A 13661-nucleotide genomic window follows, 5' to 3' on the forward strand; every position below is an offset into this window, starting at 1 on the left:
AACCCATTCAACCTAATATACACGACTAGCTTAGGTTCATTCATTTCAGTGGGTCCACTCTGAGTGGGAGTGAGTCGACTACAACTCCCGGTCTTAATGCACTCCCACAAAATGAATGCAAAAGCGAGGAGAAGGAGCATTTTTTGGCAATCTAGAGGACTAAAAAAACCACCCCACATGTACACCTCTCCAAAACAATGATTCATAAGCAAATCGGTTGCTAATGAAAACCAGGACGAGAGTGGGACATGGGAAGAATCCGAGGATATTTGAAACATGATGGAACATGTCCCTCCTCCTCCCCTCTCTGAGAATGAAAGGTTAAAAGATGTCAGCGAGCGATGGCAAGAGATCTCCTTTTCCATGTCTGAGCTTATATAACATTGGGATGAACAGGCGGAAGGAAAAAGGCAGGCCGGATGTGAAGGAGATATTTTCTCAACACCACACACACACACACACACTTTTCTGCCAACAGCAAAGAAGGAAAGAGAAGAAAATAAACCACCCAGCCAAGACAAGGTTGTCTAAGGAGAAACAACAGTGGCCACTGGGGTTTTGGTTTTCCTTCCCTTGCTACCACTGTGTTTCATTTTTTTGAAAAGAGGTACCCACATGCAAGAAAGCCATTAATATCCATGGCAACTCAAGGAATGTAGGGGAGGTGTTCAGGGTTGAGATCAGGAAGGAGAGGAACTTGAAGCTTTCCAAGGGGAAGAAAAAGCCAGTATACTGTGCTTGGAACACAGTAATACTTGACATGGTGTTTTGTCACACAAAACTCCACCATCACATACACTCCACTTATTTATCTCCAGTTTTCTGAGATCTGTCACTAGCAAATCTCACTTTGTCCCTATTGTGACTTTTGGGGACATGTTGCAGAATTTTACTTTCAAATTTGGAAGGGGTGGACAGAAATGTATACACTTACAAATCACACAATATGCATTCCGTTTTACAAATGGAGACGAAATGACCATGGTCAGCCACGAATTATATAGTCCCCAAACAGTCATCCCTCTGACAAATTAAATGCTGACTTAAGTAGTTCTTTTTGTGAATTGTTTTGGAGGAATCCACTTAAGAAATGGGACATTGTTCTAAAAGAAATTACCCACAAAGTATAGATTGCTTGCTACTTTAATTTGGATTGACAACTTGTTTGGACAAACAACTCCTGCAGCCAAGGAACATGGGAACATAGGAAGTTGCCTTAGAACAAGTCAGAACATTGGTTCCTCTAGTTCAATGTTCTTCAGACTTGGGTCCCCAGATGTTGTTGGGCTCCAACCCCCACCATCCCTGACCATTAGCTAAGCTGGCTGAGGTTGATGGTGGCTGTAGTCCAACAACTTCTGGGGATCCCAGGTTGAAGAACTCTGCTGTAGTTCAGTACTGTCTACACCAGCCTTTCCCAACCTTTGGGTCCCCAGATGTTGTTGGACTACAACTCCCATCAGCCCCAGACAGTGCAGGCAATGGTCAGAAATGATGGGAATTGTAGTCTCACAACATCTGGGGACCCAAAGGTTGGGAAAGGCTGGTCTACATTGATGGTCAGTGGCTTGCCAGGATTTCAGACAGGATTCTCTCCGAGCCTTACCTGGAGATGCTGGGGATTGAACTGGGACCTTCTGCATGTGAAGCAGATTCTCTAGCACTGAGCTATGGCCCTTCCCCGAAAGACTGTAGATCAGTGCCAGATGACATGCTTTTCATGCTGAAGATCCCACATTAAATCAAGAGCTTTCCTTGTTTATTGCCATGTTTTTTAAAGAAAACCCCTCTCTACTTTTAAAATTTATAAGAATTAGCTATATCGTATGTTCTTCTGACATTCCATTGCTGCTTAAGGGCCATTAATGTTTCCTCTAATTCTAAATTCATGGTTGCTTTGTGCCCTGTTTTTTAAAAAATTAATTGCTCCTCAAGCATAATCCTCTGGGTTTTTTTTAATGCAAATGTCCTTTTCAGAATCATTCCTCTGATAACTGCCTTACTTGCATCCCATATATTTGACCAGTTTACACCAGAGATGACATTAATGTAAAAATATTATTGTAGAGAATTCATTTTGAAGCAAAATTGTATTAAGCCTCCGCTATTTGAGAGTAACATTTTCTGAGAAATTTCAGGTCAGTGAGACTGGGATGCAATCATAACAGCCATACGGCAAATTCCAGTTTTTGTAATTTTCAAAACTAAACTGGTGGAGGGAAAAAACCTTGTAAGATTTATCTGGGCAAAAATAACATGTATACATTTAGCACTGGCATCGAAGAATATCCATACATCAGTTAGATTGTTGTTGAAGTTCTTTCCAAACTTTTATACTGGACTCATGAAAGCCCCCCCTCTCCCAATAATGATATTACCTTTAGAGAGCTCTTCCAGTTATTGATAAAAGGATGTTAAAAAACCGCTTTGATCAGAATTCGGGCATACAAATTAGCCACAGTCATATTCTGTGCTGCTATTTTGATAAGAATCACGTGTAATTCCTCATTATCTTTTATTTCTTTTTAGCCAAGTATTTATTTTGAAAGCTAATAGTAACACCTCTCTTTTTTAAATTTTTTAACCAGTTCTGTTTGCCTGGATAGGGGTGTGTGTGTGTGTTGCCATAGCTGAAATACAGCCTACTGTACAATGGTGAAATGTGCTTTCTGAGTCACTGGTGTCTTTTACTGTACCAATAGCCAGATGGTATATGTAGTCAAAAGTGTTGCAGTCAGTCAGTCAACTTTATTGATGGTATTGTGGTATTATGTTTTGATGTCAACATATTGATGTAAGAACTTGTAGACATTGTCTAATTGTTAGGAATTTATTAGGAAAGTGTTAGGAAAGTGTGATTTGCTATTGTATTTTCATTGGAAGTTGTAACTGTTGTTTAATAATGTTATTACCTTGTTATTTAATTTTTGTAAATTGTATTGTTTTTATTTAAATCTATTTTTATATTTGTGTTTATTTTTTGTAAGCCACCTTGAGGGCCTTTTGGCCAAAAGGCAGGATAATAATAATAATAATAATAATAATAATAATAATAATAATAATAATAATAATAAATAATAACTGTTTGAGCCATAGGCCATTGCAAATACAGAACAAAATCAGGTTTTTACCATAAAACTACTTAAGGCATGTATGCTGTACAAAGGCAAAGGGACTAACATAAAACTAACCTCAAGATTACACCACATTATTTAAAATCCATTAAAATGTAACTACTGCAAAAGTTAAGACTCAGTAATAGAGCTAAAACTATTGATGAAGGAATATTAGATCAGAGCGTCCCCGTGACAATTTACTGCATTATCAGAAATATTTTTTTCTCGGATCTTTAGTGCTGCCAGGGCCAAAAGAGAACCCATATGGGTTACCAAAGTATCTGCGTCTGACAGAAGATAGGAAATCTTCCCTGGGGCCTGATTAGAATGCAGACGGGATAAGACAAAATCCAAAAATTTAACTCGTGGCTTGGAGTACAAAGAGCAAAACAACAGATAATGAGGCAGATCTTCAATCTCTGAAGCTCCACAGATTCAGAGGCGTTGAGCCAGAGGGGTCTGTGAGTATCTGCCATCAATCATGGCAGTTGGCACAGTTTGGAAACAAAGTACTGTAAAAGCTTGCCTAAGTTTTGGAACTATGAGCTTAATCAGATAGGCAGCTCTTTGATGGTCACACTTGTAAAGCCTATACCATTTTGAGAATTTAGAACTGATAACGGCCTGTCTGTCTAAGAAAGCACGATGGCCAAAAATATATTCTCGAGGCCTCTCTTTTGAATTCAAAGTAGTCAGTGCCTCTGCCGAGATGTAATATGATTGAAGTAGATTATGGAATCTTGAGGACCAAAATTTGCACTTTAGCTGCTGATCAAAACATAGTTTGGGTAACACCTCGGCAGGGTATTCTTTTAAAGTTCTCCAAAAATTAATTAAACTCATCAGCTTTGCTGGAAATATCTAAAAGTGTCTATGATCAGCATTCGTTAACAATGTTATATAGTTTGAGGTTATGACTTCAATGAAGATCAATATTTGCTTCATTTCCATGTCTCTTTCATGGTAATATAGTATTACCTTGTCTGTACATTCCTTTCTTGTCACTTACACAATGAACTGTCTGAAGTCCATTCTATCACCCTATACACCAGCATTGCTACCGAAACAATGAGTTTCTACAAACAAGACACTTGACTTTAGGCCATGTTTGAGTCCTTTCCGTTCCTATTGGGGGATACAGGTGGAGATCTGTCAATTTTGGTTCTCTTATTTTCTCATTTTCCCCCTCAAATTCAGTTCCGCAGAAGTTTGCAAATATATTTTTAAAAAAAATCCTCATGAAAATTCTTCAGTATTTTAGTGCAAATTTCTCCTAACAAACACATTTTTGTATGCAGTTTTGATTAATGTACACATTTTTGCAAGCAATATCTCCTAATATAATCATTTTTGTATGTTAGTTTCATTAATATATTCATTTTATGCACATTTTACTCAAGTAGTTGCATTTCTGTAAACCTTGTTTGGTTGGAGAACTGCTTAGCAAAATTTGGGAAAGTGCAAATTTTGAAGGATGGCTGTATTTCCATTCTCATCTTGTTTCAGAAAGTGCAAATGTGATAAATCTGGCTTTAAAAAGCTGGCGAACGGGATCGCATTTCTCCACCATCCCTCTCCCCCAATGTAATTGCTTTGAAGTGCCAAGCAGATTTCCACTATGTGTTCATCATATTGTGTGAGCAAGTAATATTAACAATCCTAAGCTTAATGAAGGTTCCTTCCTCTTCATCCCCTTAAAGGTGTTTCTTTACCCTTTTGGAGATGGGGGGAAAGCAGATGAACAAACATTTAACCATGTTGGCAGATACTGGTTAGAAAACACTGAGCTACAAGTTCAGAAGTGAAAAAAGTAAAGTTTCTAGGTGAGAGATCAGCTAGGTCAAGCTTGAAAGAGTGAACAAAAGGTTAATCTTTCCAAATGTTATCACAAGATAAATTGAGGCTGGATCCTTAAAAGACAGAGGTGTTATTTATTGTTATTATTTGTTACTTATTAAATTTATATCCCGCCCTTCCACCCAGAAGGAGCCCGTGTGAAGTGTCCTGATCTCTTAAGTCCAGGAGGTTGGGAGATGGCCTGTCCTGGATAGGGTTGCACTCCCTTAGAAGGATCAGGTCCATAACTTGGGGGTGCTCCTGGATTCAACCTTGTCACTGGAGGCTCAGGTGGTCTCGGTGACTAGGCACTCCTTTTTCCAGCTCTGGCTGGTTCACCAGTTTCAGCCCCTTTTGGACAGAGATGACTTGGCCACTGTACTTCATTCCTCTGGTAACTTCCAGATTGGATTACTGCAATGCAATTTATGTGGGGCTGCCCTTGAAGATTACTTAGAAACTTTAACTGGTCCAAGCTGCAGTGGCCAGGTTATTGGCCATGGTTCCATTTAGATTGCACACAACCCTTTTGAAAACAGTTGCATGGGTTGCCAGTTTGTTTCCAAGCCCAGTTCAAGGTGTTGTGTTTAAAGCCCTAAATAATGTAAGTTCCAAATACCTGAGAGACCACCTTCCCTACAGACCCTCTCAGGTGTTGAGATTAGCAGAAAGAGGCCCTCCTGGTAGTTCTACCACCTCAGAAGTTCAGGTGGTGGCGGCGGCGGCAGCCCAGGAGAGGGTCTTCTCTGTGGAAGCCCCTAAGCTGTGGAATCCCCTTCCCACAGAGGTACATCTGGTATTTCCATTCTACGGCTTTTGTTGCATGCTGAAGACGCATGGCTTTTGGCTTTTGACACTTGAAATGTATCGTTTTGGACCCTCTCTAGCTGTGTCTGTTGTTTTAAACTTTTAAATAATGTATTTTATATTGTTGTGACCCACTCTGGGACCGTCTGGTGAAAGATGGGTAATAGTAATAATAATAATGATGATGATGATGATGATGATGATGAAGCAAAGAATAACAGGCAAGCTGTTTAAGGCAGCAAGGAGGTAGTTCCAGACTGTCACTATTTGTGGGTGAGATTCAGTTGTATACTAGCAAATTCAGGTTGTGCAAAGTGGATTTGGCTTCTCAAAACAACAATAGACATTTTGCGGTAGTCACCGGAAAATGGATAGCAATTGCTTGACACAACATTATATAGCCTCACCCACAAACAAACCAGAAGGAATGTAAACAGCTGGTGTTATATAACCTCCTCTCAAACATCTTGCATGCAAATCAGGATGAATGCTCACGAAACAGGTTACCTGGAAGGGACCCACCGAAGTTCATTGCAAACTAAATGAAACAATGCATTAAGCGCTAGAGTAAAGATCTTCTGGTGTCACAATAGCAATGCTTTTTTTCTCTGATATCTGTGACAGCGCACATGGCTTCTCCAAGCTGCCATCATGACTGTGACAGCTGGACTATAGCAAGCACAGCTGCCAATCACACTTCTCCCCCTTCCCTGTTCAGGAACCAAGATGCGGTGCATGCAGTAGCGGAGTGGGGGGGGAGAGGATACCCTCCAAAACTGGCTGAGCTGGTAGTTTTCCATTCTTACCAAGCACCCCTGTGAAACTGTTGTATTCTATATAGCAACCTTTCTAACCAGCACATGTGGGGAGGGTAGCATGCTAACCGTTCCTCCTTGATGTACTATTTGATTTAGGCCTAGTTTTGACTGAGATGGTCTATCTCAGTTCAGCCAGTAGGATTTCAGACTGCAGTGGGAGGAATTTTTTAATTTCTTACCAATGACAAAATACCACTCCATTAGAAACAAAACACTAATCATACATAGCCTATCAGGGATCAGGGCTCTTCTCCAAACACGCTAGATTCTTTTTTAATAAATAGAAGTTTTTTTAAAAAAAAGAATCCATGAATGGCCATTCCATAACATGAGGCCCCTCCTTCTGTGTGAAGCTGTACTGCCCAGACACACATTCCTCTCCTCAGTCAGAACCAGGCCTAAGGTTCGCATCGCTAATTGTTTGCAGGTTTTGATGAACAGGGTGCGACAGAAGGTCTTCCACCTTTGATCACTGGCCTAGGTTTCACCTACACAGCAGAAAGAAGTGGTGCAGTCCTGAATAGAGTACTGAGGGAGGTACGATGGGCTATAAAACTTCAGGCTACAGGGGAGGGATTACAGTTGTTAATTCCCCACCCCCATTAAAACTCCCTGCAGAACTGTCACCCTAGCAAAGGCCTGAGATAGCATTTCCCTCCCTGCTTTGCTGGTTTTCTAACTGGACAAAAATTCTTTAACAAACAAGAAGTGGAGAAGCATGCAAAACTGGAACCCCTCAGCTGCAGCTGGAAGTGGTGCAAATTATTTCACCATATCCTTCTTTTGCATGGGTAGACATGCTCCCAGTGGTGGTGGTGGGAAGACCAGGATGCTAGACTCCTGACTCCCCCTTCTTAAATAAGTGGAGAGGGAGTGATGCCAGATCCAAAGCTCCTTTGACTGTTTTCTTGGCTGATGTTGAACTGCAGGAATTCCCCAATCGTCAGAAATGTTCCATGTTGTTGTTGGGTTTTTTTGCTAAGGAAACTATGCTGATCACTCTCGGCTCCAGATGTTAACAATGTGGTGCTGCAAGCAACTTGCAGGGAATCAGGCAAGGGAGAGTTTAGGAGGTGGCTTCATCCACCTCAGGGGGAACCTCACAGCCCCTCAGAGCTGGGACTCAGCCACCTTCTCAAAAGCGCTCTCTCCCCCCCCCCACACCTTTATCTCTTTTTCCCGCAGGGCTGCCAATGACAGACTTCCAGTATTAACCTGTTTGAACCTCCACACCGGCTGTGTACACACCATACACTTAAAGCACATTATTTCCCCCCAAGAATCCTGGGAACTGTAGTTTACTCCTCACAGAGCTACAATTGCCAGCACACTTAACAAACTACAGTTCCCAGGATTCGTTGGGGGAAGTTGTGTGCTTTCAATGTGTGGTGTGTATGCAGCAGCCATCCATTCTGGTTAAAGGTATGTGCCATCCATTACAGTTCTTCCAGGAATATCCTCTTTTGTCCCATTGAAGAGAGAAAAAGAAAGGGTTTCCAAATCATGTGAAGTCTTAGTTCCCCTCTATTCATCACTGGTTAGGCCTCATCTTGAGTACTGCATCCAGTTCTGGTCTCCGCACTTCAAGAAGGATACAGACAAACTGAAACAGGTTCAGAGGAGGGCAACAAGGATGATCAGGGGACTGGAAACAAAGCCCTATGAGGAGAGACTGAAAGAACTGGGCAGGTTTAGCCTGGAGAAGAGAAGACTGAGGGGAGATATGATAGCATTCTTCAAGTACATGAAAGGTTGCCACACAGAGGAGGGCTGGGATCTCTTCTCGATAGTCTCAGAGTGCAGGACACGGAATAATGGGCTCAAGTTGCAGGAAGCCAGATTTCGACTGAACACCAGGAAAAACCTCCTAACTGTTGGAGCCATACGACAATGGAACCAATGACCGAGGGAGGTGGTGGGCTCTCCGACACTGGAGGCATTCAAGAGGCAGCTGGACAGCCATCTGTCAGGAATGCTTTGATTTGGATTCCTGCATTGAGCAGGGGGTTGGACTTGATGGCTTTATAGGCCCCTTCCAACTCTACCATTCTAGAAGGGTCCCCTTGGCATTCTCAAGGGCAGTTGCTTGTCAAAGTGGGCTTCCAAACATCTTTGACCTGGGTCTCATTTAAAGCTCCACACAGTTCTATCACAGCTGGCAAAGGCGCCTGGAATGGCATTTCTCGGCCTGCTGTGCTGGTTTTCAGTGGGGAAAAATGTGGAAGATCATTCCAACCTGCAATCCCTCGACTGCAGCCAGAAGTTGTGCAATCCATTCTTTTGTGCTGGCAGTGGGCACGGAGCCATGACGGACTCGTGAATCCCACTCTCTTTTCCTTTTGTATCACGTCTTATATGTGGTGAGTGACACCAGCAGTCTCATACCTGGCATTGCTCGGGAATTCTAAGAAACTAAAAAAGATGTTGTTTCTGATCCATCAGAAGGCTTCTTTTTGTCCAGGGCAATCAGGGGAAGGGAGTCCTCCAACCATGGGAGACAACGTCAAGAGTTCCACCCACATCATCTCCAAGCTAAACTGTGCATGTTGAAAGGTTGGCTTTGGCAAGTTGCAGTTGGTGACTGTAAAATTCCACCGTTAAAAATGTAAGAAAAAGAGGCAAGTGCAAATGAGGCGAGAAAGAAAGCAAGAGTCTTTTTCCCCCGCCTTGAAAGCTTAGCACCCAGTCAAAAGCTGGAGGGCCTATAGAGAAAGGAATGGCTTGTCAAACTGATGCCTCCTAGGAAGCCACAACGATGGGGTTCCCCCACCACTCTTGTATTTAGGAGAGGAAAGGAGAACACTCTTGTTCCGAACTAGAAATGAGTTCCAAAGCTTTTCTCAAGCATTGTTATCTTCTGCAAGTGTACATGCACGTATGTAATATAGATTAAAAAATACTAAATACTACAAGTTGTATTCAGGATTACTCCTACTCAAAGTAAACCCACTGAAATTAATATACATGGCTAACTTAGGTCCACTACCTCCAGCGGGTTTACTCTGAGTAGGATTTAGTTGGATACCATTCTAAACTAATAATACTCTCTCTGAAAGTTGAGTGCTACTAGAATTGAAGTAGCTAGCAGATGGAAAAGAAGGGATATCCTAGCTGAGGATTGCATGCACAGTGTGTGGAACACTTTTGCTTGTGACGAAACAAATACATTCAGTGCATTTCAGATAAGGGAGGGGAAAGTATTCCTGGAGAAATGAAATACGTTGATGCTTGGAGTAGGACAGTCCTGCCCAATCTGGTGCTTGTTAGACATCAACCCAAACCAGAAAGGCCATCCCACAACCAATCGGCATGGACCATCCTGAGTCAGATGGACCAATGGTCTGCCTCCGTATAAGGCAGCTTCCTGACGTTCCTAATTCTATCGCCCAGTGTCACAAGTTGTGGCACTCGTGCTTAAAATGCTCGCAGGATGAGGCCATTGCGGCAACGGATGCTCCTTTGCACGAATCCAGCCCATTTGGGGGAAGGACCATAGCTCAGTGGTCAACCATCTGCTTTGAATTCAGAAGGCCCCAGGTTCAATCCCCAGCATCTCCAGGGAGGCTGGGAGAAAACGGTGCCTGAAACTCGGGAGAAATATTGCGCTAGATGGTCCATTGGCCTGACTCGGTTGAAGGCAGCTTGCTCTGTTCCTATCTCAAGGACAGGGCATTCTCCAGACCCCCTTGTCTCTCCTGCCCCAAGTCCTGTCCTGCAGGGTCAGGCATTAAAGAGGCAAGCTGTTTTCACAAACTTCTGAGGGAGAGGGAGAATATGATTTGGCCAATATTTTGGCAGCAAATAGTTTTGTTAAATGTCGTGCAGATGTTGCTGCAGTTCGGATGTGATTTACAGAGAGACAAGTCTGAAACGGTCTTAGAGTGACACTGGGAGGTTAACATTCCAAAAATCCCTGCTTGGGTACTGGAACGAGTGCCAGGATTGTGGGTAGTAGATCTTCCTTTCTTTCTCCAATTGATTGATGCAACACAGTTGTAATCCAAACTGCTGTCTCTGGGGATTAAACTTTTGCTTGGACTCCACAGCCCCTTGTCCATTGCCCTGAGGTCTCAATTAGTTGATGATGATCTCCAGAACACAACCACATCGGATTTCTCATGGGTTGGGTTAAGGCCAGTGCTCTGTAGGAGCATCAAGACTCCCACACCTCACTCGCAAGACCAGGAGTGTCCAGGAGCGATTGATCTGAATGTTAATCAAGGGATGGGCTAGACAGGCAAAGTTGGAGCCAATTGGGGGGAGTGGGGTCCAAAGGGATTCCCCAAAGACTTCGCAGTCTAAGGGGTCCAAGTCAGAAGTTAGGAAGCTGCCTGTGGTCATTGGTCCATTCAGCTCAGAATTATCTACACTGATTGGCAGAGGCTTTCTAGGGTTTTGGACAGGGAGTCTCTCCCAGCCCTGCCTGGAGATGCTGGGAATGAACTGGGACCTTCTGCATGCAAGGCAGATGACCTGCCACAGGGCTATGGCCCTTCCCCTTAATGGAACATAGGAATCTGCCTTGTACTGAGTCAGACCATTGGTCAATCCAGCTCAGTACTGTCAACAGAGACTAGCAATGGGTCTCCAGGGTTCCAGATTGGGGACATTCCCAGCCCTACCCAGAGATGCTGGGGATTGAATCTAGGCCTTCCTGCATGCAAAGCAAATGCTCTACCGCTGAACTCTCCTCTGTTGGATCTACAGCCACCAATCCAATTCAAGAATGCTTGTTTCTAGGGAGTAGGGGCAGAGGTCAACTAATTGGTTTGGTTCTGCCATGTTTGGCCTGTGTCCTTCATTCATGCCACAGAATCATAGAGCAGTAGAGTTGGGAGGATCCTATAAGGCCATCGAGTCCAACCCCTGGTTCAGTGCAAAAAATGGAAATGAACTGCCTTCAAGTCGATCCCGACTTATTCATGGTAAGCGGTCTTCAGAGGGGGTTTCCCATTGCCTCCCTCTGAGGCTAGTCCTCCCCAGCTGGCCTGGGCCTGCTCAGCTTGCCACCGCTGCACAAGCCAGCCCCTTCCTTGCCTGCAACTGCCAGCTGGGGGGCAACTGGGCTCCTTGGGACTATGCCACTTGCCCACGGCTGCACAGGTGGCAGGACACGTAACCTCTGAGCCACTCACTGTAGGGCTGAACTTTAGCTGGCCCTTCTATAATTGTCCCAATACATAAAAAAGGCTCAATGTTAAATGGCTCAATGTTAAATCCAACTAACTTTAGACCTATAAGTCTTTTAAATATTATTGGTAAATTATAGGCTGCCCATTTACAAAGTAAATTAAGTCTATGGGTAGAACTAGAACAAATCTTGGTCCAGGAACAGGCAGGTTTCCGGTTAGGTCGTTCGATTTATGATCAGGCCTTGGTATTACATCATCTGAGTGAAAAATATACAGCAAAATCTGGAGGTGCCCTGTATTCGGCATTTATAGATCTAAAAAATGCTTTCGACTCAATATCTAGAAGTAAACTTTGGGAAAAATTGTATAATTCCAATATTGACGTTCGTTTGCTAGCTCTAATACGAGGACTCCACGAAAATACATGTTTGCAGGTTAGATGCAATAAAAAAGGACATCTGACTAAACCTGTACCAACCTTTAAGGGAGTAAAACAAGGATGTATTTTAGCACCGATGTTGTTTAACATTTATGTACACGAAGTTGCTACATCCTTAACCTTAGTTTCCTCCCATCCACCAAGATTAAAGGAAATCCCTAGATCTATTCTAATGTATGCCGATGACCTGGTATTATTTTCAAGAACTCCAATAGGTCTAAAGCGATTACTGGCCACCTTGGCGACAGTATGCTCAAAGGAACAACTTATAATAAATAATGATAAAACAAAAATTATGATTTTTAGCGCCAAAAGGAAAAGGTCGAACCATTGTTGGCGCCTTAACAGGCAATCTATAGAACAAGTTCATGTGTTTAAATATTTGGGGATAACTTTTCAGTCAAATAAATCATGGCAATTGCACACGAAAATGTTAATCATGAATGCAAAGAGAACATCGAAAGCCATATTATCCTTTTTTTATAATAAAGGAGGCCAGCTCATACCAGCAGCTGTTAAACTGTTTGTAGCGAAAGTTGTACCGCAGTTAATATATGGCACTCAAATTAGCACTTGTACAAATTTTCTAGCCTTAGAGGTGGTACAAAACACCTTTTTAAGATCAATTCTAGCTGTCCCGTCTTGTGTTCCAAACTGTATTCTAAGACTAGAAACGGGACTTCCAACTATTGAATCTTGGATTTGGTGCATAAGAATTACTTATTGGTTAAAACTAATATTCAACCCGGTTGGATTAGCACCCCACATTCTAAAGGATAATTTTGAGTCAGCGTGTAAAAAATTAATCCTAGACATAATCTCATTTATAGGATTCTCACCATCTTTAATATTAGATATGGGCTATGAAAAGGCTAAACAGAGTATCCTTCAGAGAATTAGAGACATTGACCATCAGCAACAACTAATGTTAGTGAAGACGAGATATAATAGTAATCCATCGGTTCCTATGGCCTATTTATCGAATCTTACCCAACCAAAAAGGCGTAGAGCTTTTACCTTAGCAAGATTCAATGTCCTTCCATCGGCTTTGCTTGTAGGCAAATTTAATAAAGTCCCATATCAGAACAGAAAATGTCCATGTGATAATGTGGAGGTTGAAACAGTTATACATGTCTTATTATATTGCCCATTTCACTCTGATTTTAGACAGCAGATAATTACCCCCATTATAGCTCCAATACCAGGTAGAATGGATATATTTTATGAAGAGTTTTTATTGGATGATCATTCCCCTGACGTAACTGAAAAGGTTGCGAAATTCTGCAAATTAGCCATTCGACGCAGGAAACAATGTGTAGACAAAAGGGGTACCTAGTCAATAATTTTAAATTAAATGAATCTTTTAAAAGTAATGGAAAAAGAATGGTGCTAGTTAAAAGTTTTATGAATGTGTTTGATATCAAAATTTGTTATATGTATGTTGTAACATGTATGTTTTTTTGGTCAACGACCGTAATAATAAATTATCTATCTATCTAGCTAGCCCTTGACA

Source organism: Rhineura floridana, chromosome 18, assembly GCF_030035675.1.
Source record: "Rhineura floridana isolate rRhiFlo1 chromosome 18, rRhiFlo1.hap2, whole genome shotgun sequence".
Classification (NCBI taxonomy): Eukaryota; Metazoa; Chordata; class Lepidosauria; order Squamata; family Rhineuridae; genus Rhineura; species Rhineura floridana.